The sequence below is a fragment of the Lactuca serriola genome, chromosome 8, assembly GCF_051521515.1.
Source record: "Lactuca serriola cultivar US96UC23 chromosome 8, Lser_US96UC23_V15, whole genome shotgun sequence".
Classification (NCBI taxonomy): Eukaryota; Viridiplantae; Streptophyta; class Magnoliopsida; order Asterales; family Asteraceae; genus Lactuca; species Lactuca serriola.
The window spans coordinates 201450240-201478215 of record NC_136415.1 but is presented as its reverse complement, the minus strand read 5'-3'; positions in this window follow the sequence as shown (position 1 = coordinate 201478215).

Here is a 27976-nt window from a genome sequence, read left to right as displayed (position 1 = left end):
TAGTACAGACAAATGGCCGGATTCCATTTACCAGGAGATCCCTACTACCCAAACCAAGGCAATGGCGGTTGGATAGAAGAAGACCCGGAGGAAGACCCAAATCGAAGAAGAGGTCGAGGAAGAACCCGAAGGGGTTATCGAGGGAGAATTCGAAGTCGAAGTCGGAGAGGAATTCAAAGTCGACGAAGAGATCGAGGAGATTTCTAGCGGGACAGACTCCAAGCCAGAAGTGTTCGACCCTCCCATCCCTCATCCTCCCGAAATCAGACCATATCAACCGGGGCCCATTCCCATGTGGGGAAGTCACCTCTACTACTGGAGCCGCCAGCAAGGTGTACGCCCTCCTTTCGGCATGTGCCGAGATTTTTACAATGTCAGTGGGGGAAGCTCAGCTGATCGAGCACTTCCTGTTATTGTGAACGCTATAGCTACCCAGAACTACGAGACGGACAGGCAAGCAGCCATAGTTCGCGAGGTCAATGCTGCTACCCAAGGTAACGCCGCTGACATCCGTCGTTTGGAAGGACTACATGAGAATACCCAAATCTACACGGGGACACTTCAGAACCAAATGATAACGGCTCTGGCAGATATAAGAGAGATGAAGGAACAACAAGCAGATCTTGAGAGGCGACTGATGGGAGTCAAACGGTCGGATGCCGAATCTAGCTCCAAACGCCGCAAGTAGAACTTGTTCGAGCCCCAACAATTTTGTTATAGATTAGGATTTCGGATAAAAGTTTTTCCCTTATTTCCCTTGTTTTCCCTGTTGTATCCGTAATCGGAGATCTCTAGGAGGATCAAATTTTCCAAACGAAAACATGTAATGTAACACACCTCAGGTGTGACCTATATGTATGAATATGAAGTATTTCTTACCTCTCAAAAAATTCCGAGTTTTAAATTTCTATGCCTACCTTGAAACCATAAACTAAAGTCAAAACAAATTACAAGATACAACTAACACACGATTGTCAAAACATTAGAAACTTATAGTATTCATTCTTATTTTTCTCTACCAGAACATGCCTCCTCGTAGATCAACACGCAGAAACTCAACTTCAACACCACCTCCACCACCTCCTCCAACTATGGACACCGTTATGTTCCAGACTGCTGTAACCGCTGCTGTAACTGCAGCAATGGCTCAAATAAGCAACAACGGATCGGGGGGAGGAACAAACAGTTTTACAAATGGCCAAGGTCAAAGCCGTTCAGGGGTATGCACTTACAAAGACTTCACCAACGGAAAACCTATACCCTTTTACGGGACTAGGGGAGTATTGGCTCTATCTCAATGGATAGAGAAAACGGAAGTTGTATTCGAAATCTGTGCATGTCCTGAAGAAAGCAAAGTAAAGTTCGCCGCTTTTACTTTCTCTGAACGCGCCCTGACATGGTGGAACGGCCACGTCCAGACACTAACCCTAGTGGTGGTGAACTCCATGGGTTGGGAAAACCTGAAAAGAATGCTCCTTCGAGAATACTGCCCAAGAGGCGAGATTCAGAAGCTTGAACAGGAACTATGGAACCTCTCGATGGTAGGTTCGGATATAGCAGGTTACACCAATAGGTTCAGTGACTTAATAACACTTTGCCCAGGAATGTTAACCCTAGAAAGCCAAAAGGTCGAGAGATACATCTGGGGACTATCACCCCAACTTTGAGGAAGTGTGTTAGCTTCCAGACCCTTGACCTTCGCCAGCGCCAAAGAACTAGCGCAATCTCTTGTTGATCATGGTGTCTGTCAAGGAGTCACGACTATCATGGCTGAACCAACCAAAGGGAACATCAACAATGAGATCAATGCCAACAACAACAACAAGAAGAAATTTTGGAACAAAAGGAAGGGGCAAACTTCGCAAGAACCTTCAAAGAAGCAAATGGTTGCGGTTCATGCTGCTACTACCCCCACCACAACTCCTGCTACCTCTGCACCAACAAAACCATATGCGGGGAATCTGCCCAAGTGCAGCAAGTGCAACTACCATCACCATGGTATTTGTCGCGAGATGCACTGCAAGAACTGTGACAGGAAAGGGCACAAAACCCGTTTCTGTAAAGCACCGGCACGACCAATCACTCAAGTTTCTGGCACTGGAGTAAGTCGGGCGTGTTATGGGTGAGGAGAGACTCGAAACTTCAGGAGGGATTGTCCCAAGGAAAGGAATATTGGCGGTGTGGGGAGAGTGCTGGCAATAGGACAGAATGAAGCAATAGCGGACCCCACGGTGGTTACGGGTACGTTCCTACTCAACAACACTTATGCATGCATACTTTTTGACTGCGGTGCGGAGAGAAGTTTTGTGAGTCATAAATTCAAACACCTACTTAGTCAAAAACCTCAACCACTCAATAAAATATTCACTGTAGAAATGGCAAACGGTAAAACAGAACACGCAAACGATTTGTACGTAGGGTGCACACTAAATTTAAACGAGCGCTTGTTTCGAGTCGATCTTATGCCCATTTCCATAAGAAGTTTCGATGTCATCATCGGTATGGACTGGTTGAGCCTTCACCATGCCGATATCCTTTGCCACGAAAGGGCTGTTCGCCTAAACCTGCCAAACGGCGAAACTCTTTTCATTTATGGCGACAAACCTAGTTCAAGCTTACAAATCATTTCCTGTATTAAAGCACAAAAGTATCTTCGTAAGGAATATCATGCCTTTCTAGCCCACGTAGTAGACAAGAAACGAGAATCAAAAAACATTAAAGATATTCCGGAAGTCTGCAACTTCCCGGACATCTTCCCAGAAGAACTTCCAGGAATCCCACCGGAACGTCAAGTCGAGTTCAGAATCGACTTAATCCCCGGAGCTACCCCTGTAGCAAAGTCACCGTACCGTCTAGCCCCAGCCGAGATGCAGGAACTATCCAGTCAATTAAACGAACTGCTGAGCAAAGGATTCATCAGACCGAGCTTTTCACCATGGGGAGCGCCAGTCCTATTCGTGAAAAAGAAGGACAGATCCTTTCGCATGTGCATCGATTATCGATACTAAACAAACTCACGATCAAGAACCGATATCCCTTACCGCGCATAGACGATCTATTCGACCAACTACAGGGAGCAAGCTACTTCTCAAAGATCGATCTAAGATCTGGTTATCACCAACTGCGAGTACTGGAGGGAGACATCCCCAAAACGGCTTTCCGAACACGTTATGGTCACTACGAATTTGTAGTAATGCCCTTCGGATTGACGAATGCTCCAGCAGTGTTCATGGATTTGATGAACCGAGTATGTCGTCCCTTCCTGGATAAATTCGTGATCGTATTCATAGATGATATACTCATCTATTCAAGAAACCAGGAAGAACACAGCCAACATCTCCGCCAAGTACTGGAAACATTAAGGGCAGAGAAACTTTACGCGAAATTTTCCAAATGTGAATTTTGGATTCGGGAAGTGGATTTCCTAGGACATGTTGTAAGCAAAGAAGGAATACACGTGGACTCTTCCAAGATAAAGGCAGTAGATAATTGGACTACTCCAAGAACCCCTACAGAAATCCGACAATTTTTGGGACTCGCCGGGTATTACCGAAGATTCATACCGAACTTTTCAAAGATTGCCAAGCCACTTACCACCCTAACCCAGAAGAATGTGACCTTCGACTGGGGAGAAAAGCAAGACAGCACATTTCAGACACTAAAGCGATCCTTATGTAGTGCGCCCATCCTAACCTTGCCAGAGGGAACAGAGGACTTCGTGGTCTATTGTGATGCCTCAACCCAAGGACTTGGGTGTGTCTTAATGCAAATAGGGAAGGTCATCGCCTACGCCTCAAGGCAACTAAAGACGCACGAAGTGAACTACACAACGCACGATCTTGAACTAGGAGCAGTCGTCTTCGCTCTGAAGATATGGAGACACTATCTCTACGGCACAAAATGTACCATCTTCACTGATCATAAAAGCCTCCAACATATCCTCAACCAGAAGGAACTCAACATGAGACAGAGGCGATGGGTAGAACTACTTAGTGATTATGAATGCGAAATTCGATATCACCCCGGAAAGGCTAATGTAGTGGCTGATGCACTCAGCCGGAAGGAGTACTCAGGTCGCCGAGTGAAATCCCTAACTATGACGATCCATTCACACCTGTCCACGCAAATCAAGGAAGCCCAAATAGAAGCCTTGAAATCCGAAAACGTGACAGGAGAAGCCCTAAGGGGAATGGATAAGAACCTTGAGACCAAGAACAATGGAATTCGTTATTTCATGGATCGAATTTGGATACCGAAGTTTGGTGGATTCAGAGAAATCGTTATGGACGAAGCCCATAAAACACGATACTCCATACATCCCGGCTCCGATAAGATGTATCTCGATCTCAAGAAGTTGTACTGGTGGCAAAACATGAAAGCCGAAATTGCTACCTACGTGAGCAAATGCCTGACATGTGCCAAAGTCAAGGTGGAATATCAGAAGCCCTCGGGTTTATTACAACAACCAGAAATACCCGAATGGAAGTGGGAGCGGATAACCATGGATTTCATAACAAAATTACCCAGGACAACAAGCGGACTCGACACCATTTGGGTAATTGTCGACAGGTTAACTAAGTCAGCGCATTTCCTACCGATCAAAGAGACGGATAAATTGGAGAAGTTAACAAGGACATACCTCAGAGAAATCGTACGACTACATGGGGTGCCCATATCCATTATCTTGGACCAAGATAGTAGATTCACCTCAAGGTTCTGGCAGTCGCTACAAAAAGCTTTGGGGACAAGACTAGACATGAGTACCGCTTATCACCCACAAACCGACGGCCAGAGCGAGAGAACTATACAAACCCTAGAAGACATGCTGAGAGCTTGCGTAATCGATTTTGGCAAAGCATGGGACACACATCTACCCTTGGTCGAGTTCTCGTACAACAATAGCTACCACACCAGTATTAAAGCTGCCCCGTTCGAAGCCCTCTATGGCCGCAAATGCAGGTCACCTTTGTGTTGGGCCGAAGTGGGGGACACGCAACTAGCAAAAGGACAAGCGACTGACAACACGCTCACTGGACCAGAAATCATAAGGGAGACTACGGAGAAGATTATTCAGATCCGAGAACGTCTAAAAGCATCAAGGGATAGACAAAAGAGTTACGCAGATAAGAGACGCAAACCCTTGGAATTCCAAGCTGGAGACCATGTCCTACTCAAGGTCTCACCTTGGAAAGGTTTAATACGCTTCGGAAAATGTGGAAAATTGAACCCTAGATACATCGGACCATTCGAGATCCTTGCCAGGATCGGTCCAGTGGCCTACAAACTTAGACTACCTCAGGAACTCCACAACGTGCACCCTACCTTTCACGTATCAAATCTAAAGAAGTGCTTATCCGATGAGACCCTTGTCGTCCCTCTAGACGAAATTGCAATAAATGAAAACCTCCAATTTGTGGAGGAACCAGTAGAGATCATGGATCGGGAAATCAAAAGGACTAAACAAAGCCACATACCCATTGTAAAGGTCCGCTGGAACGCCAAGCGAGGACCTAAATACACCTGGGAACGCGAAGATCAGATGAAACAAAAGTACCCACATCTTTTTTCCTAAAACTGTAAACTCTAGATTAAATTTCGGGACGAAATTCCCTTAACAGGGGGATGATGTGACAACCCTATATTTTCCAAAAGCATTGTAACACTCGAAAGCCAAATACGTCGGAATTAACCTCGAAAATAAAGTGTTCAAGTATCTAAGTTGGGATGCCTCAAATATTTGATATCATGCCAAGGTTTCCAAAAACATAAAGAACGCTCAAAACCGGGTTATATTGAAGAAAGTATAACCACTCGTATATTTACAACACGACGTTAAAATATTATTTGACGTAGAAAGTAAAATCTCAATAAAATACATTCTTGCCTTAGGTATCTAAACAAAAGTCGTAGATCTCGTTGAAAGGTGAGCGTGCATAAAAAGATCGCCCAAATTGGACCTCGTATGAAGAAGTTACGAATTTTCAAAGTTTCGTAACAGTAGTAGAGGGCTAAAAACTCGGATTGAAGATCGATTGTTATTTAGCTATCGCCACCTAAACGGAAGTTGAAGATCTCCTCAGTGGTAATAAAACAATAAAAAGACAAACGAAAACCGACGTCGAATAAAGAACCTATGAATTTTTAACGAACTTTAGAAGGCCCAGCCTATTAAAAATATATCATTAATTATAAAGTCAAAACTAGCCGACAGAGTCTAAATGAAAGTTGTAGAGCATAATCTCACCTACGCGTGGATATAAAGAACACGAAAAACGGAGCTCGTACACGAAAGTTACGGAATTTAGAAGAGGACAGGCCGGATTACGCCCCGCGTTCTTTGGGAGTACGCCCCGCGTACTAGACCCAGAGTCGAGTCCCATCGGCCCGCCCAAGCTACGCTTAGCTAGCCAGGAGTCGTAAGCCATGACGCCATATTACGCCCAGCGTAACGACGTACGCGCCGCGTACGAGGGTTTCCAGCCCTATAAATAGATGGCATGAGCTTCGAGTTTTGGCACAGCTTCACCATTTCTCAGCCATTCTCCCAGCTCCAGAGACCATTTTCTTACATTGGTTTCCGCACTCGAACCCCCGACGAAAGATTTACGCTGCAGAGATCCCCGAAGAGCCCGACGACGCAACCATCCGCGGTCGAAGTTCTGCTAAACTCTAGCCTCATTCTTCAAACTTAACGGGTGAGTTCATACCCCTACTTTTCAATTCTTTTCATGTTTTAGGGGGGGGGGATACAAGTACATTATAAGTCAAAGTATCGTTTTTATAAACATCTTTATGCTTAGAAGGCTATTATATCACCAAGTTATTCTTACTAAATGGAAACGTACTTTTGAGAAGCTATAACGAGCATAGCTAACAAGTTATTCATACATTTTACATATACATCTTGACAAATGAAATACTTTCAAATGAAGTAAAGTCTTTATCATCGTATATCTGTGTATACCAAGTAATGTGAGACATTCAAACATCAACGTACTCGTATGTATGCATTTCAAGTCCTGTATTATATACCATAATCTCTTGGAGGGAGAGCGTGATACTTGTGTATAGATCTATACGGGATTGACAATCCCACACCTAAGCTGTTAGCTACAGCTAGGCCGGCAGGCCTGGGGTGACAAATGTCATAACAGTTTCAACGCCTGAAGAACGTTGTTACAGGCCATCAGTGTCAATAGCATGGTTATAAAACTCACATAAAAGTATAAAAACAAGTTTGATTTACGAGATTCATATATGCATTACAGTTTTCCATTTTATTGTTAACACCAATTTTATCACTATTATTCAAGTATGGAAAACACTAACGCACTCCAACACGGGAAACTTTTCAATTCATTTATAGAAAATATTGGATTTTCTGAAAACCTCGTTCATCGATTTACTATAAAAAAGGACATACTTTTCAATGCAAACACTTATGAACTCACCAACTTAATTGTTGACACCTTTTCGAAACCACTTGTATTTCTCAGGGAATCAGTAATACAGGTAACCACCAGCTTTTGGAGAAGGAAACACTAAAGATGTTTTATTATTGAACATTTATCATCTCATTGTAATATTCTTTTGCTAATATGTATAACGCAACAACATACGTTTTCATTATATATGTGATGGTTGTGTTACTTTCTTTACAATATTCAATGGTTGTGATACTACGTGAAGTCATCCACCCCCGAATGTTTCCGCCATTCTGGTTTGGGGGTGTGACACCACGTGTATGCCTTCCTCGCTTACCACGTGACCAAGGAAAGTGGTTAGACCGAAGGGCATCACTATGATCTCGTAGTGATCATATTGAGTCCTGAATGTTGTCTTGGAAACATCATTCTCGTGAACTCGAAGCTGATGGTACCCTGATCTGAGGTCTATTTTCAAGAGGTAACTGGCTCCCTGAAGTTGATCGAAAAGGTCGTCTATTCGAGGAAGAGGATAACGGTTTTTGACTTTCAATTTGTTCAACTCGCGGTAGTCTATGCACATCCGAAAGGATCCATATTTCGTCTTCACAAATAATACCGGGGCTCCCCAAGGTGAGGAACTTGGTCTGATGAACCCTTTGTCAAGCAGCTCATTGAGCTGACTGGATAACTCCTGCACTTCTGCTGGAGTTGAGCGATACGGAGATTTGGCTACAGGATTTTGCTCCAGGAATTAGGTCGATACGTAACTCGACTTGGCATTCGGGAGGAATTCCCTGGAGCTCGTTGGGAAAGACATCATGATAGTTGCAGACTTCGGGGATGCTCTCGAGGTCTTTAACTTCCTGTTTCTTATTGATTACATAATCTAGGAATGCATAACACTCCTTTCACAGAAGCATTTGAGCTTTGATGCAAGAAATGATGCGAAGATTGGAACTAAGTTTATCGCCGTAGATCATGAGTCTAGCCAGAGGGGAGATTGAAACAGATGGCCTTTTCATAACAAAAGGATTTCAGCATGATTGGGACTCAACCAATCCATGCCAATGATAACATCAAAGATCTTTATGGAAACTGGCATTAGGTCAATGGGAAAAGAATGATCGTTCAGGGTAAGGGTACAGCCTATGAATATATCGTTGGCGTTCTCTTTCTCACCGTTAGCCATCTCGACGGTAAATGCTTCGGTTAATGGTTGGGGATTATGTTTAATAAGATGTTTGAATGAATGTCTAATAAAACTTATTAGCACTAGATTCGAAAAGGATGTGAGCATAACAATTGTCGAGAAGAAACGTACCCGTGACGACGGTGAGATCGGCGACTGCCTCCTCCTGCTTTATAGCTAGAACTATTCCGGTGTTGCTAGCTATTGCTGCCTTGGGGTAGTTCCTATTGAAATGCCTGACCTCTCCACAACCGTAGCAGGCCTGATCGGCACTCAATCCGGAAGCTTGATTTGTTGGTTGAGCCGGTGCCCTGCAGTTTCGCGTAAGATGACCCTTCTTGCCACAGCTAATGCAGATCATCTCATGGCATGGGCCAGGGATACGATGGTGGTAATTGCACCTGTTGCACCAAGGGAGGTTACCAACATACCTATTGGGAGGTGCTTGATCTATAGACGCAGCGACAGAAGTAGTAGCAGCTTGAACTGCCACTGTTTTGTGCTTCTTGGAGGGTCCTTGTGAACTCTGACCCTTTCGCTTTTTCCAGAAAGTCTTCTTACTCTCATCACACTCATTCTGGTGCCCTTGATCATCTTCATGGTTTTGGGGATAGGTGTTACTTCCTGGTCCACAGGACCTGCCGGGGTTCAAGTGCACCATTGCAGCCGTCACTACGACAGTAACAGCTGCCTGAAATAGGACAGGGTCGAATTGAGAAGGATGCGGTGGTGGAGGGTTGTTGTTCCTTGAGCTTGGTCCTTTCTTTGGAGGCATATTGATATAAAATGATTAGGAAAGAGAGGATGGTAAGTCCTTTGAATTGAATAATGAGATATGAAACAAGAGATATCTCATTATGATAGATAAAGTGTTCTACTAAGCGATAATATATTGGAAAACTACCAAAACAAGGGAATTTATCGCTAAGGAAAGAATGAGTAGCAACACTTGGAATGAATTTCTACAACGTATTTGGCTTTGACTAAATACTCCTATAGTATTTTATGGTTTGTTGCGATGACAACTCGTTGTTTGGATATTAGGTAAGTTTTAAGCATGTTGCACACCACAGTCACTCCCAAGCACATGTCGGCCGTGTCTCGAATGAATATAGTTGATCAGGCTATATTGACTCTAGACATGACTACATAACTGCCCAGGTTTAACCGCAGCGTACAACACCCAATTACTTATGTTTTGGTCTACTCGAGGTTACGGTCTCTGACGGTTAGGTATTCTTGTATACTTTTAGTTTAGAGCACTTCGGCCCCTTAGTGTTTATAGTCTTATACCATATAAGGTTCGATATACTTAGTTCACTATAAACAAGGGCTCTTATACCAATCTGTCACACCCCGAAACCGATGGCAGAAACGTTCCGGGGTGGAGGACGTCATGTAAAGTATCACAACCAATGTACATAGTAAGCATAGTAAACACAACCATTACATTACATAGAAGTATTTACATTTTTTTGATAGTAATGTTATACATGATTACAGATATATACATCCAAAATGAACAAAAGTAAAGACGAGACTGCTAAAACGCTCTGTCTTCTCCAAAAGATCGCGGGGTACCTGTCTAATGTGGACTTGAGAATGCAAGCAGTTTTAAAAATATCAGCATAAAGCTGGTGAGTTCATAAGCAGTTTGTTTTAGTAAAAGAACAAGTTTCGTGATCCTAGGAAAAACCCTTATTTTCCTTAAAAGTTTGTGGTTTGTTATCGATTCGAAACGAAGTATACAAGTATCTACCCTACTGGTAACATTTAAGTGAACTATTCTGAAAGCCAAATTAACTTTGAAAGTACATTAGTTTCAATTATAAACTATAGAAGAGAGAAAACATCCGAGAATAAAATTTGTTAATTTAATACGTATTGTGAGTCGTATAACCATACTAATTTGACCCGTGACCTCCTTGATGTTCTTCAGGCGTCGCTAGAATCAAAAATTTGTCACCCAGGCGTGCCCACCTAACTGTAGCTAGCAGTTAAGGTGTGGGATTGTCAGTCTCGAATAGATCTATCCACAAATTTCACGCTCTCCCTCCTGGAGAATCTGGTTATACTTCCGGAGAGGATTTACTGATACCCCATAGGGAATAATGAAGACGAATCTCACAAGCTAGTATTACCAATTCACAGAAAAATAGATTGTTCTCGAGTTTCTAAATAGTTTGGTAAAATATAAATAATCAAATACGAGATAATTATTCAACGCGATACTATAGATTAAACATGGATAAACTAAATCAGTCATAGTTTTTGAATCCATAAAACCAGTATCCCAAATTATTCCCTTAATAATTTAAATGATTAGATGACTTATAAATCGAATGATTTGATGAGTTCCCATATTGTTTGAAAGCTATGTAATCACATTCTGAAAACCTCCCTTATGCTCCGCATAACACAAAAGGGATTTACTATTTAAAGTTTGTCAGTAAATCATATATTTACATCAGTTTTAAGTTTCAAAAACCTTTATGGTTTGCTTGTATTCCCCCCCCTCCTGAAAACATTTGAAAACACAAGAAAGGTGTAGGGGTATGAACTCACTGGACGAGAAATGTGTAGGTTGAATGCTAAGTGTCAGTTCAGGGCTTGAGTACATGCGAGGTTCCTATGTAATATAAAAAGATACATAATTGTATCTAATTAGACTTTGAACTACTATTTAAATAAGAATATACACTCCGAGGCGCGAAAACACTTCATTTCAAGTGTTAAGAGTGATCCGCGTTGCATCTAAGGGGGTGTAAGGCCTAGATATGGAGTTTGCTCTTCAAGAGTAAACTCCTAAGGGAGATTACAAACCTATGACCATCTACCCATGAGTGTACGGCCGTAAACTCATGGCTGGTGTGTTCTTGGGTGCTTAATGGTCTTATAACACTTGTGGGGTGAAGCTAGGTTCAGTTCGAAGGCAAGGGAAATGAATTGATCAACATGTGGACCATATTAAGGAGTTTACGGCCGTAAACTCTCATGTACCCTTTCTTTATGTGTTTTGGTGATCCTAGGTTAAGCATAAGTGGTTCTAGTCCAAAGTACAAGTCATGGAAGGAAGTTAGGGCACCATTTGACCACTATAAAGGAGTTTACGGCCCAGGAACCATTCCTTGGGGAGTTTACGGCCGTAATATCCTAAGGGGTGGTTTCTTTCATGTTTAAGGTCCCTAACACAATGGTGGTTGATTCTATACATTTACCAAATAGGGAGAGTTTCTCATTGCCCAAGTTTCAATTGGACAGAAACTTGGAATCATGCAGCGAGTATTGTATGATGAATGAAAAACTTTCACATTTGGGAAATTTAGACTAATTCCTTGAGAAAGTGTAAATTGAAGGACTAGGAGATCAAGTACACTAGGTCGTACGTTGATCAAGTCTACCACAAGAGTGACAAATATATTCGTCATGATTTACTAAAGTTTAGTGAATATGGATATACTTAAAAAGATTGAGTATAATTCTGAGTTGATTGAAAGAGTTTCAATGAATAGCAGAACGAATAAGAAGAATCAGGAAGGCAGAAAGATAAAAGTTTCTCTATTCTAAGAAGAAGGGAGAGTATCTTTTATTGTATTTTATAATAAGTCTGAATGATTAAGAACCATATCTCAATTGATCCTCTAAGTGAGTCTTAGTGCCATTGTATGTCTGAGAAGAGGAATCGAGAATTGAAGAAAGGGTAAAATCAAGAATTCAATCATACTTCATTCCAAAAACAAGTCTTAGAGTTAAGATTGTGACATTGAGTGACAAGTCTAAAGAAGGTTTATAACATTCATCAAATGTGGAATTTGGAAAAGGGTTTTCTTATTCTTACACATTTGAAATTGGTAAGTTGTGATGTATTGGATAAGACAAAGACCAACTGGGACCAAATTTTGTGAAGTGTTTTGTCTTTATTAAAGCTACACTAAATCTTAAATATTTGTTTATCAAGAAAAAAAGTTTCTTGAAAAGAGAACCTTATATGTCAAGGAGTCAGTGGGAGTCTTGATGATTGTCTTGAAAATTTTCGAGAACAAATCAAGAATAAACCTAATTAATCATCACAAGCACACAACTTGAGGTTTATAACCTATCGTGTTGACATTATTTTGTTTCTGCGCCATTCCAATCGAGTTAATTATGCGTGTGAGTTCTATGAGTTCTCATTTGAATGCATAAAGAGTAAGCACCTTGATCGATGGAAAGTACATTGATATGTAAGGATAAGTTGCTAAACTACTTGGAAGACATGGTGGGCACTCGTGTTACCATAAGGCAGGAAATCAAGATTGAGAAAGTTCAGTCCATATGAGTTTGGATTTGTCGCAAACTTGGTTTTCGCAGATTCACATGGAAAGGAACACATACACCATAAAATCTAAGTATCGTAAAATTCCCTACTTCATGAAAATGACTGTGAGGAAATGCGTTCACTAAGAGAGATTTTAAGAAGATAGCAATTGTGAAAATTGTATTCTCGAATTCGATTATGGTTACGACATCCCTTTCCATAGTTCGAATTGTGAGATTTGGCAATTGGGTATTAGAAATATGAACTTAAGAAATTCAATAGGTATTCTGGAAGTTCGGCTGTTTTCTGAATACATGTCAAAGCTAGTGGGAGCATAAGTGTTATGCTTATATGATAATAATCATCATGATCGTGGGAGCATAAATATTATGCTTGTATGATTATTATGGTTAGTATTGCAAGTTAGCAATATTAATTATAGAAAACAAGAGTTATGCTTTGCAAAGTCGTAAGGGTTGAAAAGTTGTTTTGCTATAATTAAGGGAGAGAATATTGTACTTCATTTCAAATCTAAAGGCTTAGATTGTGGAATGTTAATAAATTTAGTCAAGGATACATAGTGTGTTCTCAAATTTTGATTATGATTACGTCATCCCTCTTCATAGTTCCAATTGTGAGAACGTGACACATAAAATATTATGGCAGAAGATTGATAAAGTATCACATCTTTATGTAAGACATTATGCACCGTGTCCCATACGCTTCAGGTATAGGATCGATTGCAAATGATATAATATTTGACCATTCTAAAATTTTCCAAATGTCTAGCGCATTAAGAGGGAAAAAGGACTAGAATCAGTTTTGACTAAAATAATTAAACAACTATCAAAGGACGATCCAAAGTTCACTGAAGATTGGTTGCTTGCGAGTAGTTGGAAGTATGGTATTCGATGGACCATATCGACATTTTATGAATAGATAAGATTCTATTAAGAATGAGTTGTCATATGGCAAATATGGAAATCTTTCCATATTGGGAGTTAGATATTGAGAATCTATGTCTAGATTAGAAACTTTTATGCAAGAAGGATGTTCAAAGGAATGTACTTTGAGTGAGAGACATCATATCTCTAGAATTGTTTCTGATAGAGATTGGCCTAGTCTTGATGATTTTGAGCTATGACTTTACGAAAGGATCATTGCATAAAATGTTAGAATCTAGCATATTCTATAAGTGACAAGAATTTGATATTCTTATACTTATGATAAGAATTGGGAGGTGTGAAATGAGTATGACTGGAAATGTGTTCATTTGATCTATTTCACAAAGTAAGGACCATAAGTAAACATTGTGTGCATGCTAAGAGCATGGGACAATTGTAGTAATAATTCAAGTAATAAGTTAATTAACCGAAACAACAAATAATGAGTAATCGATATGGTGTTAAATAAAAGGTGTTTTATTTATACTCAAAGGTTTGGGACCATATAGGATTAGTATTATTCTTGTATTTCACTTTGCATGTTTTGACTTCCTGAATAATTAATTATTTCAGAATAATCAAATTATTCGAATGGTCCACAGTCGTTCATATGTTGGAAGTAGATATGAATGAAGACTGTCATGAATTGGTTTGTAGATTATCTAAAGTGTATTAGACATAGAAAAGGTTTGCTGCAACGTTCATGAGTGCTTATGAATATGATTTTGAGCATTGGATTAAACCCACGCTCATAAGAATCACTTCATGGATTTTATCACGAGTGATTGTGAGTTGATAATATTGTATATTCTTGAAACCGAGACGTGTGACTTGTTATTTGCTAGTCAGTTGCACATTGATGATAAGTAAATGCACCATTAACTAGGTGTTATAAAACTTATTATTGTGTGTGATTCGATGAGTGAGTACAAGCAAGAATTGAGTCGAAGTTTATCCGTTCCTTTTCCAAAGTGGGCCCCTCGATGATTAAGTGATGACACCCTAAGCGCTTGGCCAAACCGGGACTAATTTGATGTGTTCAATTGTAGTCTTTTGTCAGTCGTCATAAATCGGAAATTGGGAAACATTATATAGACTGAGAGAATGATTTCAATCCATGTCTCACGTCTATGAGATATCAAGAATGGAGGAATATATGATCCCTTACCTAAAGGACACGCTTCTGATAAGATCAGAGTTGACAACGGCTTTTAAAAGCAACGATTGCTAATCAGGATCTGAAGTCATACATAAAATAGTTATTAGACTTATCCAAGTGGGAGACTGTTGGATTAGTGTCTAAGTCCATAACTATTTTGGTATGTACTTGACCCGATTGTGCATGGTCCTTTTGGGTTGCCTTCACACTGGTGACTAGACAGGATGATTGTTGAGGAGAGAAGTTGGTTTATTGTTAAGAATAATAAATTAGGGTATAATTATGATTTGTTAATATATTATATGAAATATATATTAATTTGGAATCATATAAATAATTAGTATTTAATCAGAAATTAATTTTGGGATTAAAGGAATTGACTGAAATTGCAGAGGCTATTTTGTAATTATTCAATAGTTGAGGCTTTGGGCCATTGGATCACCTTTATTAAGGCTTGAATGAAAATCCTAGAATGATCTAGGATTTTTCATCCAAGGGCTTAAGGAAAGGAGTCTATGGACTTGCTTAGGCCCTAAGCTAAGGGATTAGGGTTTACACCTTGAAACCCTAGTTAGCCTTAAGTATAAATAGCACCCTAAGGCACTAAGATTTCGTCCAAGCTTTGGGAAACCCTAAAAGGGACGAATTCTAGGGCAAGATACCCTTCTCTCCTCTCTCCCATATTCATCTTTTCACCTAGTGTGCTTGTGAGCCATTAGAGGTACTACACTTGTGGTACTTGCTTTCAAAGCTAAGGAGATTCAAGGAACTAGTTGTTTTTACTATATAACAACAAAAGGTATGTATTCTATTCTTCTATGTGAATTTCAAAAATAGTACTAGCATGCCAGGTTTCTTTTTGTGTTCATAAAGTTGTATAACTAATAGTGAAAACATAGATCCAACTCTAGGGTTGCATGCACACATAGGATTGTCTGTATAAAACCCATTAGTGTCAACCTCTTCCCCATGCAATATTTTTTTTTGTTAAGTGATGTTGTTGGGGCGAGAACTTGGGCTATAAGAAAGGTTGGGGTAGTTTGGGCCTTGACTTGCCTTTACTAGAAATTATGAGGCCTAAATATTACTTTTCGGCCCATTGGACCCTCATAGATGTCCACGATCCAATAAGTCTAATTAAACATGTTTAGGGTCCATTAAGGGATTTTAATTCACTAATGGCCCAATAAGGCCCATTAAGGGTAAACTAATCTATTTTGGACCTAAAATGGCCATGCTAAGTTTTATGGAAGTGGTCCAATTAGAATAAAATTAGGGCTTATAAGTCCAATAAAATTTGAATTGGGTGCTTATTGGCCTATGCTTATTGGTCCATTAGGCCCAATAAGGAACTCCTAGTCCAATATGGACTCAAACCGGGATTCTTAGGGTTTTTAGACTCTTTGATGAACATAAATGTGAATTTAATGAGCTTTGAGTGAGATTCACATAGAGTGGATGTTTTAAAATAGCTAAATGGTTACATAAAAATAGATTTTCCTAGCTAAAATGCTAGTTGTGACAAAAAAACATTTTGTGGTAATGATCCTAATCCAAAACAGGCCAAAAACTGAAAAAAAAATCACTAAACAATCACCACCTCGTGGTAATTTTTACAACCTCGTGGTGATCAGGCAGATTCCAAAAAAAATGATTTTTCTTGCTTTAAGAAACAATAAGCATCAAGTATAATAGAAAACAACCCTAGGCTCTTATACCACTGAAGGGTTTTAGTATACTACAATATCCTGATAGGATAAAATAACAAACGTGAAGATCGATTAGATCTATGAAACAGGTATTACGATGAACTCAAAACAATAAATAAAACAAGAGTGGATCAAAATATGTCGAATGATTGGATTAAACAATCCTCAGCAGAGCTCGACTAAGAACTTCTGCTGTAAAGGATTTAGGGTTACAAGAAGGATAATTATTAACTTCTGAATAATGATCTGATCGTCCTTTTCTATCGTTAACCTAAGATGCATGCAAGCACCTATATTTATATTCAACCCTACTAAATTTACGGATGGACATGCCCACACCGGAGATACAAAAATGGACTAGCTAACGAGCCCAATAGACGCAACACTTAATACAAAACACCACCCAACAATCTCCCCCTTTGCATCAAATTGGAGCGAGACTACTTCTTCTTCGGGCCAGCAGCGGGAGCCTTCTTTACAGTATCAAACAGACGTGTGATAAGACCGAGAATAGTCTGTCTGAACCGAATGTACCATTGTATCATGTCATCGAAGTACTTGACATCATCCGCTGTGTTCTGCTTGCATCTGTGGATGATCCCCAAAACATGCTCTAAGCAAGCAGTGGTGTAGAGGTGTTTGTCAGCCAAAGCAAAAAGACATTTCTGTCCTTCGTTCCTAGTGAACATGACCGAATTCCTTCTCGAGTCAATTTTACCCATCTGCATTTGGTTGAGATCACTGGCAGAGCCAACATGAGATATTGTTGGTTTCTTCTTAAATACGCTTGCAATCTCCTGATCCATCAGTGCAACTTCCATGATGTAGCACACGAGCATCCTCTTGAAATGGTCGATGATCGGACCGTATTCAACTTCGTTGGTGAGAAGGATGTTGTGCAAGATAATCCAATCATGGGGATTAAGGTTTGGAAGATCTGCAAGGGAAATAGCATGTTCGGTTTTGGCAGATCCCCGAAGTACCTTGAACCGAATGTTGATGAAGTTCCCTTCACTATACGACTTCAAGACCCGAACGTTGATAATTTTCTAAGTGCTCCAAGTCTGATACTGAGGTTGAGCAGCCTTCAGATAGAAATTGATTAAGTCCCGATCAACCTGTTGATGAGGATGAGGGAACTCTGCAACGTTGGAGAAGGCATGAAAGATGAACGCCTTTCGGGTCAGTGACATGTCAAACTGAGAGTCGACAGTGTTGGAACAATCAAGAGAGATTACCGGTTCCAGCCACAAGATACTCGGTGTGTCAATGCCTTCTTTTATCATCCTCTCGAGAGTCCAGGCAGGAAAAAGATTTTTCCTACTCTCAAGAAGGTCGTGGGCTTCCTTTTGTTTACGTTCGGCTTCTTCAGCCTCTCTTGCCACACAAGCACTGATATCAGCCTCATTGCGTCGACTTCTACGCTTCAACAAGTCGGCGATTGTTTCTTCTTCTTCTTCTTCTTCCTCAGCAATCTTTTTGCCTTTGTCTTTCACACCAGAACCGGAGGCTTGGCCTACTGGAGGAGGTTCGGTAGTGTGAGTTGCCTTTGAGGTAGGAGGTGGTTGGGACATAGATTCCTTCTCTCCCCCTTGTTTCGGAATGGACACGAAATCAAGTAGCCCTTCAAGTTTGCTGAGCAGGGCAAGGGCGGGAGACAACTTCTCTGCAAGGTCACGCCTCACAGTATAGTTAAGGATAGGATCATGTGCTTTGAGGATGTTGGAGATGGCAGAGTGGACATCCGAAACACACGACTTTATCACCTCCCTTTCGGACCGAAGAGAGTCAATCTCCTGTTGAGAGTGGGAGAGTTGAACGCTCTTGACCTTCAGAGCAATGGTCTTCTTGGCAAGAACATCCATAAGAGAGTTCTCGGCAGCCAAATCTTCTTGTAGCTTCGAGAGACGCTCGTCAATGGTTGTGCGAAAGGCTGAGTTGTCGTCTGAAAGCATTTGACGAAAAGAAGCGAAGGACTTCAACTCAGTGGAGACTGACGTTGCTAGCTGGTGAACAATTGGTTCCAACGTATTCTTGGCAGCATTTGCACTCTCCTGTAAAGACTTTAACAGGGAAGAGGCATCAGAAAATAGTTTATCGACTTTTGCGGTCGCTGCCTGACAGGCTTTTGTTGATGCATCCATGGCGGAGGTTGCAGAAGCAATGGAATCTTGCTGAGCTGTTGAGAAGGCGTCAACAATCTTTTGAACTGCATCTTCAGAAAGGGATGACTGAGAAGTGGAAGAGGAGGTGATGAGCAAGTCAATCTTGTCATGGAGCTCCTTGAGATGTCGTTTTGTGACAGGATCGTCGTCATCGTCATCACTCTGTACTTGCAACGGACTATAGTAGACCGAGTCAAACGTCATATCTTCCCCGCCAAGGAATGGTTCTTCTCCCTCTGAAGCATGACCAGGAGAAGGTGGTGGTGGTGAAGCTGGTGGTGTAGTAGTATGGGTAGGTTCGGGTTGGGTTGTTTCGGGTATAGGTGTAGGTTCGGGTGCTTTTGTGGTTTCGGGTGCTGGAGTGGTTTCGGGTGAATCAGTATGAACCCCCGTATCAGATACGTTGGCTCTAACATCTGCAGTGGATGTTGTGGTTGTGTTGGTGAATATTGGTGTTGGTAGTGGGATTGAAGTGGGTGGTATTGAAGTAGTGGAAGTTAAGGGGGGAATAGAAGTAGGAATGGTTTTAGGTGGAGAGAAAATTGGAGAAGTAGATGCATGAACTTCTGGGGTAGGAGATCTGGGTGGAGTGTTGCTACGTGGAGAGTCATCAGAATCTGAACTCTCACCCTCAGACTCGCTTGAGGAGGAAGCGATAATTAACTTTCGTCGTGGTTGGGTTTTTCTCCTCTTTTGCTGTGGAGATTGAGCAGGCTTGGTGGGTTTCCTCTTCTTTGGAGATGGGCCTTTTGCTCTTTTTGCCACCTGTTTCCCCTTATCAGCCTTTTTGCCTCTTGGAGTAGGCTTGTTGGCATCATGTATTGACTTCAACATTTCTGGAGTAAGATTCCTCGGACTAGAATGCTTGAACCCTTTGTACGTCTGGATAATCCGACTGTCAGCAGGACCATCCCCATACATGGTTTCCGGAATAGACCCGTTAAACGGAAACTTTGAAGCGTCCGACACAATGATCTTCGTGGTATGGAAGGTACCAATCGAAGACATTGGAGCACCAGCGACAATGGGGACGTGGTACTTGTCCATCACCCATTTCGTGATAAGAGTCCAGAACCTAGCATACGAAATCTCTGAATGTCTGGAGGTAGAGGAGAGACTCTGGATGAGTTGTTGCCATAGAATAAACCCATAATCCATGTTGATGCCATTGTAGATACCATACATTATGGAGAGAAATAAACGGCTGGCACCATCAGATCCAGCACTTCTCTCGGATAACCCCATGAAGATAACAGTGAACAGCCCATTCCACTGTGGAGGTAGACACGACTTCTTGAACTTTGTGACCGTAGAAAGCACCTCCGTATAACCCATGTTATAGAACATGTTGAACAAGTGACCCATAGGAATCGTTTCAGGGTTAACCCTCGAAGAATCAGGTTTAAACCCAAACAGCGAGCAAAACCTTGGCTTTGAAATTGACGCCTTGTGCTCAAAGACATCAAAAAAGATTCTGTCAACGACCTTGTCGTAGTGAGCGGTCGCAAAGATTTGGGACAGGAACTCCATCGGAACAGTTTCAGCCTTAGTAAGTGTAGGAGCAATCGGAGAAAACTTCAGACACTCGATGATGGGGAACATGAAGGCGTCGTAAGCATGAGGGGTTAAATCGATGATTAGGCTTTGTTGTGGGCGAATGGGAAAAATGTGGGATGTTGCATGAACAGAAGAGGAATCTGCCATTGCTTGAAGAAAGTAGAGAAGATGATGAACAGTGAAGGTTTAGGTATTTCTTGCGCTCTGGGAATTTGAATTGCAGTAAAGAGGTAAATAGTGGAGGATGTTGCCTTTTATACTGTGGTCTAAGGAGAGAGAAAGATCTTCCCAAATCTTCTATTGAAAAGCGAAGGGTTTTTCCGGAGTTGACTGATGCGTGACAGTTGGGGTTGCCAATGATCACGCATGAGAGAGAATGTCAGGTCCCTAATAACACGCCTTCCCATCAGGCGCCGTTTGGAGACAAGATGGTTCAGATTCACACGCGCCCTTCTTGCGCCGTTTGGAGATTAAACGGTTCCGATTTGCACGCTGTCCCTTTTAGCGCCGTTTGAAATCAAATCGATTAGACTCCCGCGTGAGTCAGCATGTCTTCATCTTATCCCTTTAAATTATAACGGCATCTTTTGAAAAATGCCCCCACGTGGATTAAAATCAACCACAACCTTTAATCAACTGCCAATCCAAGTAAAATGCCTTGTAATTAATAGAACCTGAATTTAGGAAAATCACAGATTTTCGTGCTTAGGGTGTAAAAGAAAAGAAATAAACCAATATTTTTGGGAAAATATGTGATGTCAATTAAGACACGAAACAAATGATCCCGGGTACGAATCTCTTCCTTCAAATTCAAGAGAGACCTTAAAGTCTTTGTGTGGTTTCTCGTTGAATAACGATCAAACACTTATTAAGAAGTGTTGAAAAGCTTCTTTTAACTAGGCTTATTAGGGTGGCTTTCGTTTCGATTCAAACTTCCCAATCTTGATATAAGATAGAAAGCGAACGAAGTACTTGTGAGATCGGTGTAGTCTATTGAACAAGTAGGTTGGAGATAATTTAATTTAGCTTAGAAATATGTGTATAAAATCTCAACAAAAATTTAAAACTGGATCCCAAGGGAAGAAATGTTATGGGTGTTAACAATTTCATAGGAATCACACAAAAAGAAAAATTTGAGATTTCAAGGAGGTACGTCCGTCAATGCATTAGTGAAAACTAGAGCAAATTAATTGTTCGCCATCAATTTGTATTGGGTATTGAATTTTGGGTTTCACTTAGATCGTAGTGGCACGAAACTAAGATCATGAACACAGAAATTGTGCAACCATAAATCTCAGTGGTAATTTCTGAGAGTCTCAAGGGTTATGTTTGTGAAACAAATGTGATGGAGAAATGCAATTTAGATGGCGTAAGAAATCAAAGTACCTGTGCTGTGAAAAATAGGACCAAGCAGAAAACTCTTATCTCATGTGAGAAGAGAGTTAGGTAGCTCATGATTAGAATAAATAAGAAAGCCTAATTGGGAAGACAAGGTTTGTTTATACCAATTCAGTAAGGCCTATTATTCAGAATCAGGTGAGGCTTTGGACACATACAACAGCATGCTTCTAGGGACACTTAGCTAATTCAATAATTTCCCCATAAACGAACACACACATAAAATTAAAGCCAAAAGAAGAAAAAGAAAAAAAATAAAGAACGAAATATTTTTTAAGTTTTGGATTAATAAAAAAATAAAATGAAATAAAAAATAAGACAAAAGAAAAAAAAATACAGAGAAAAAAAATTTGGAACCGAACCCGAGCGTTCGGTTTATTTCGGTTGTGAAAAACTTTCGAACCGAACCCGAACGTTCGGTATATTTCGGTTGCCAAATAAAATAGGTTTTAAAAATAGAATAACTTTGTCAATAAGATAAATGCATTTGGAACAATTATACATAAGATCTACAACCAAGAAAACTACCTTTGATTGATGAGCGAAAAGCAGATTATTCAACCGAACCCGAGCGTTCGGTTCATTTCGGTACATTAGTACAAGACCCGAACCCGAACGTTCGGTCTATTTTGCTTCTTACTTTTGAGTTTGAGAGGTAATGTTTGGTACTGACTCTGATTCCATCATGCCTAGCCCTTGTAGAATTTTGTTGAACGATGCTTCAGGAAGAGCTTTGGTGAAGATGTCAGCCAGTTGATCAGTGGTTCGAACAAAATGAATTTCGACGTTCCCATCTTCCACATGATCCTTAATGAAGTGATACCTCAGTGCTATGTGCTTAGTCTTCGAGTGTTGCACTGGGTTATGACAGATCCTAATTGCACTTTCTGAGTCGCAATATAGTGGGATCTTTTTCATATTGAGTCCATAATCCCGGAGCTGGCTTTGGATCCAAATCACTTGAGAAGTACAGGAGGCAGCTGCGATGTATTCTGCTTCAGCGGTAGACAGAGATACACAGGTCTGTTTCTTTGATTGCCAACTAACCAACTTCCCGTCTAGGAATTGGCAGCCTCCCGTGGTGTTTTTCCGGTCTAGTCCACAACCTCCAAGGTCTGCATCTGAGTAGGCTTGAACAAAGAAGCCTGAGTTGGATGGATACCATAGGCCTAAAGAGGTAGTTCGCTTGAGATAACAGAGTATGTTCTTCACTGCAAGCATATGAGGTTCACGTGGATTCGCCTGAAATCTAGCACAGTAACAAACAGAGAACATTATATCAAGCCTGCTAGCAGTAAGATACATCAGAGAACCGATCATCTAGCGATAAAGCGTAATATCAACTGCTGGCTTATCCAATGATGGAGTAAGCTTGGTGCCGAACGCCATTGGAACTTTAACCTTTGAATCTCCCATCATGCGAAATTTTGCGAGGAGAGTCTTCGTGTAAGCTTCCTGATTAATAAAGATGCCTTCGGGTCCCTGTCTAATATTTAAACCAAGGAAAAAGTTAATCGGACCCATTGAGCTCATTTCAAATTTAGTCTCCATCAGCTTTCTGAATTCAATTGTTAAGCCAGGATTCGTTGAGCAAAAGATGATATCATCGACATAAATTTGAACAATCATAAGGTGGTTACCTTCCTTCTTACGAAAGAAGGTTGGGTCAACCAAACCTTGTTTGAATTTTGACATCTTTAAAAACTTGGTTAGTGTTTCATACCAGGCCCTCGGAGCTTGTTTCAGTCCATATACGGCTTTGTCCAAAATGTAACAGTGATTGGGGTACCTTTCATTGACGAATCCAGGAGGTTGCTCCACGTACACCGTTTCTTCAAGTTCTCCATTTAGAAATGCGCACTTGACATCCATTTGGTAGACCTCAAAGTTTTTGTGTGCAGCATAGGCAAGAAATATTCTAACGGATTCCAGCCTATCTACAGGAGCGAAAGTTTCTTCGTAGTCGATTCCCTCCTCCTGACAGTATCCTTTCACCACCAGACGGGCTTTGTTTCGTATCACGTTGCCTTCCTTGTCCATCTTATTTCTGAAGACCCATTTGAGACCAACAACTGAGGCATCTTGAGGAGTTGGAATGAGACGCCAAACTTTATTCCTTTCGAATTCATTCAGTTCGTCTTGCATAGCTTGAACCCAATCGGAGTGATCAAGAGGAGTGTTAACTGTCTTTGGTTCAACTTTTGAGACGAAGGAGTTAAACATACATAATTCTACTTTTGAAAATAAGGAAGTTTGTTTTGCCTTTAGTTGTGATCGGGTCAGGACCTTTTCAGTGACATTACCGACAACCTAGGAAACAGGACGATCTCTGGTCCATTTGATGAGAGGAGGGTAATTTGGATCATAAGATGGATCCAATTCAGCGTTTACCATCTCTTCTAGTTCAGATTGACTTTCATCGTCATAAAGCATATCAACATTCTCCCCCTCAACAGATAAGTTTTCAGATGTGTCTTGAGTTTCTGGAGCTATAGGGGTTTCGGGTAGTGTTGAGCTTTCAGGTGTTGACGCACCTTCGGGTGTTGTAGCACTTTCGGGTGTTATAGCACCTTCGGGTGCAACTTGAGAACTGTTCTCCCCCTCAACATGTGAGCTCGGCTTTGATAACAAAGATGTGTCCTCCCCCTTAACTGAAGTATCGTGCTGTGGAGGTTCGTTAGAACTTGATCCTCCTTCATTCATTCTCTTTGCAGTATCTTCGATGAGTTACTTCAGATGATCTACTTTGTTGTCTGCTGCACTAGCTTCTGAGAGAGTTGCCTTCTCTGGTTCATCGAATAACTCGACGAACTTCTCAAATAGGTTTGCGATCGAGGCTGTGACTTGGTCTGTGTGAGAAAAGATTTCTCCAACTGTGTCTTCGTTGGCCTTTAGCTTTTTGACATAGCTATCATCAAAACTCACATAATAAGTTTCTTTTATTTTCCTCGAGCGCTTGTTTAATACCCTGTAGGCTTTAGAAGTGAGAGAATAGCCCAGAAATATCCCTTCATCGGCTTTGACATCAAACTTGTTACGATGTTCTTTAGAATTGAAGATGAAACACCATGAGCCGAATACATGGAAAAATTTGACATTTGGCTTCCTGTTGTTGATGATCTCATAAGGAGTGAGAGTGAATCGCTTATTGAGATATGACCTATTCTGCGTAAAGCATGCTGTAGCAATAGCATCAGCCCAAAAATATAAAGGTAAAGAAGCAAAACTTAGCATGGTTCGAGCCGCCTCACACAAAGATCGGTTTCGTCTTTCGACAATCCCGTTTTGTTGAGGGGTGTAGGGAGCTGAGAAGTTGTGACTGGTTCCTTTTCCGGCCAAGAATTCTTCGAATTCTTTATTTTTGAATTCCAGCCCATTGTCACTCCTGATGTTGCGAACAACTTTCTTCAGCTGTACTTCAACCTGCTTGATAAACATCTTTAGCTTGAGAGTTGCTTCAGATTTGTGCTTCAGAAAGAACACCCATGTAAAACGTGAAAAGTCATCAACAATAACAAGAATATACTTGCTACCACCGATACTTTCGATAAATGATGGACCACACAAGTCAATGTGAATTAACTCTAATGGTTCAACAACTTTAGTGTTTACAATCGATGGGTGACTTTGACGACTCTGCTTCCCCATTTCACACGCAACACATAAATGTTCTCGATCGAATTTGAGCAGTGGAAGACCTCGAACATGACCACCTGTGACAAGTTTGTTGATATCCTTGAAGTTGAGATAAGAGAGCCTTCGGTGCCACTGCCAGATTTCGTTAGATTGTGCTTTGGATAACAGGCAGATAGCTGGATTCCCTTTGATGGGTTTGAGGTTCAGGGGAAACATTTTGCCTTTGCGCTCCGATTTGAGAATCACTCTTTTTTGTTTTCTTTTCAATTATTTTCGAACCCTCATCATCGAATGAGACCTTGAGACCGGTACCTCCAACAAGCTGAGATACACTGATGAAGTTGTGCTGTAGTCCTTCAATGTATACGACCTTCCTAATCGTAAAATCACCATTTGTTATCATTCCATAGCCTTTTATTGTGACGAATGAGTTGTTCCCGAACTTGACATTTCCACCGTTTGAAAGAGATCGAAATTCCCTCAGCTCTTCCTTCCTTCCTGTCATGTGACGCGAGCAGCCACTGTCAATATACCATTCTTCGTCAAACTGCTCGTCACTGATAACCTGCAAAAGTTAAGCAGATTTAGGAACCCAAAGTTTCTTGGGTCCACGTGAGCCTTTCACAGGAACAGGAATAGTAAGAGAGATGTCAACAAGGTATGTTCTTTTTATTAAAGTTGTTTCATCTTTCTTTTTAATGGTGAAAACCTTAATTTTATTGGGATTTGTTACAGTCGATTTGGATTCAGGTTTAGGCATTGGGAGAGTGGAATGCTTTTGATCGGTTTTGACTGAGGAGACCTTCAATTTTCCTTTCAAATCTGTTGAAGATTTTGGATTTTGAGTATTAACATAATTGGATTTAGAATGAGGTTGAGAGGAATTAGAAGGATTAGAAGAGGTAGAACGAGAGTATTTAGACTAAGATGTTTTCTTGACTTGAGGTTCTAAGTGACCCTTTTGTTTTTGATCATTAGTGGTACCGAACTTAGAACTTTGGTTGCTTTTGCTCTCAGAATCGAACTTATGCTTTCGGTAGTTTGTGTTTTCTGAATCGAACCTTTGCCTTCGATTATCATAATTTTCAGAACCGAACGTGTCCTTTCGGTTGTTACGACCCTCAGAACCGAACCTCTCACTTCGGTTGTTATTACTTTCTTGTGATCTAACAGTACTTTTCTCTGACTTTGAATTTCTGTCATGATAAGAGAAATGGGTGTTTTGAGATTGCCAAAACTGTTTTCGTTCTGAGAGATTCTTCTTGTATCTCATATTCCTTTGATGCTTCTGATTCTTCACTTGCTTAGGCTGTCGATGGATATTTGCTTTTTGCTTTTGCTTTTTGTCAGCCGGTTCACTCTGAACTGATGAAGTTTCGCTTGAAGGAGTGACTTCTTTTGCAGGATCTCCTTTTTCTTCAGGAACATCTTTTGTACCACTAGTACTTGGCATGTCAAAGTTATCGGTCTTGTTCAGAGGCTCTGGTACATATCTGCCTTTGGTTTTCCAATACGTCCGTTCAGACAGACCAACAGTTTCGTCAGCATTGTCGATAGGAGCAGACCAGAAGAACTCATCACAACCATTAGCATTGTCTTCGTTTACAATGGCTGTGAGTTCAGCTGTCTGATGTTCAGTTACACCTGTGACCTTATACACTTGATTTGGAGTCGTCCTTACCTTTTGGTATACAACAGCCTTTTCTTCAAGGATCGGGGACTTTTGTTGGGACAGACGAGCAAACTCCACAAAATTTTATGAAATAAGATTTTTGTGGTTTTCGGGTTCGCTCTTGACAAACTCAGAACAGTCAACTACATCCTCTACAGAAATTTCACTCATATCATCATCCTCATTAAGCTCAGATGCATTTTCAACATCAATTTTATTTTCTGAGCTCAAGTTGGCATTCAATGAGTCAAACTTTTGTATGGTTTCGGTCCTTAGTTTCAATTTATTATTTTCATCCAAAAGGTTTTTCAACATGTCCTTATGGTCCTTAGACTTTATGAAAGATTCGATTTTGTCTAGTCCATACATATAAGTCGGATTTACATCCTCAGACGAAACTACACTTTCGCAATTATATGCTTTAGCGTCGATTTCATCCTCCTTAAACTCAAGGAAGGGCAAAATCATGCGATGAATTTTCTGCCCTATTTCACAGTTTAAATGAAGTTGTATGATATTAGTGTAAAGACGCTTAGCAATTAAACAAAAGACATTTCTCTGTTTTAAAAGTTTCAAATTGTCTCTTTGTAAATAAATGTTTTCGTCCTTGGATTTGATTAACTCCGACTCCTTCAGCTCGATCCACATCCTCCGTTCCTCACTTTTTGAAGACGCCTTGCTTAATTGGTCAGTTAGGTTAGAATTGGTGACCCGTGTTTGAGTTAAACTGCTGTCTAGATGCGATATTCTTGAATTTACATTTTTTAATTCTTTTTCATATGAAATTTGTGGGACTTTGAATGAAACAAAAATAAATTGTACC